The sequence below is a fragment of the Arachis ipaensis genome, chromosome B1 (genome assembly GCF_059453495.1).
Source record: "Arachis ipaensis isolate K30076 ecotype BB chromosome B1, ASM5945349v1, whole genome shotgun sequence".
In the NCBI taxonomy this organism is placed as follows: domain Eukaryota; kingdom Viridiplantae; phylum Streptophyta; class Magnoliopsida; order Fabales; family Fabaceae; genus Arachis; species Arachis ipaensis.
The window spans coordinates 107,990,452-107,991,710 of record NC_142436.1 but is presented as its reverse complement, the minus strand read 5'-3'; positions in this window follow the sequence as shown (position 1 = coordinate 107,991,710).

The window sequence follows — 1,259 nt, the reverse complement described above, 5'->3', positions numbered from 1 at the left end:
AAAGTGTTTTGGATTGTTAAAAATCTAGTTAACCTTTTTATATAAGAATTGTGTTTTGACTGAAAAAGGGATAAGCTAGGAAAATTTTTAAAATTTTCTAAATCACAATATTGCATTAGAATAAGCTTAGTCAATATGATGAAAATTTTCAAGAAATTCATTTTTAGGGTACCACCCAATTGGTTGAAAATTTTTTTTTTAGAACTTGCTTGAACTATATACTTGTGGATCATGTTTTGAGCTAAGAACACAAGCATGTGAGATTTGAGCCTAATTGTGTGGTTACATCCTATGAGCACTTATTTTTATTCTTGTGTGCATCATTCTCTTCCTATGATTGTAATTTTTTATTTGTTTGATTCTTTATGTCCATTATTTTGTGTATACATGCAATTATATGATTGAGGCCATTGTTCAAATAGCTCACTTACCCAAATAGCCTACCTTTTATCTTCCATTGTTAACCAATTTTGAGCCTATGCTTAACCCATTTGTTCATAATTGTAGCACATTACAAGCTTAAGTGAAAAACAATAAATGTCCCTTGTTTGGATCTTTGATTAGCTTAGGCTAGTGAGAGTGTTTATTACTTGATTTTGGGAAGGTTGGATACATTGGTTAGAGATAAAAGTATATTTATATTTTTATTGAAAATTTTTAGGAATTGGATGCATACTCATGTATTAATCATATGTAAACCATATGCATTGGTGTTCTTGTATATATTTTAGTAAAAAAAAGCGGGGGGGGGGGGGGGGGGAGGGAACTAAAGGGTCCCAAAGTTTAAGGTTTCATAAAGTCAATGCATATGTAGGGTAATCAAAAGAAAATGCAAGAGTGTGTGAAAAGTGAAGAATGGATAGCTAGGTTTGTTTAGAATTGTTTAGGTTGTCATAGGTTAGGTGGGACGTTTAAGTCAATCAAAGATTCAAATTTCAAACTCACTTGACCATATGCATCCTACCTTGACCCTAACCCCATTACAACCTATGGGAAGTCCTCTTGATATTTGTACGCATGCATAAATTAATTGTTGATTGTTAGATGAAAAACAAATCTTGGAAAGCATGATTAGGGGAGAATTGAGTGAATCAATCCCATACACTTGAGTGCATAGAGCGGATACACATCCGGTGAAGGTTCGATCGCTCAATTACATGTTTCCACCCATGATCATCTTTTCTTGCAAGTTTGTGAACTCTTTCAATGATTCAATCCAATTGTGATTTGCTTGATTGCTAATACCTTGGCCCTTGTGC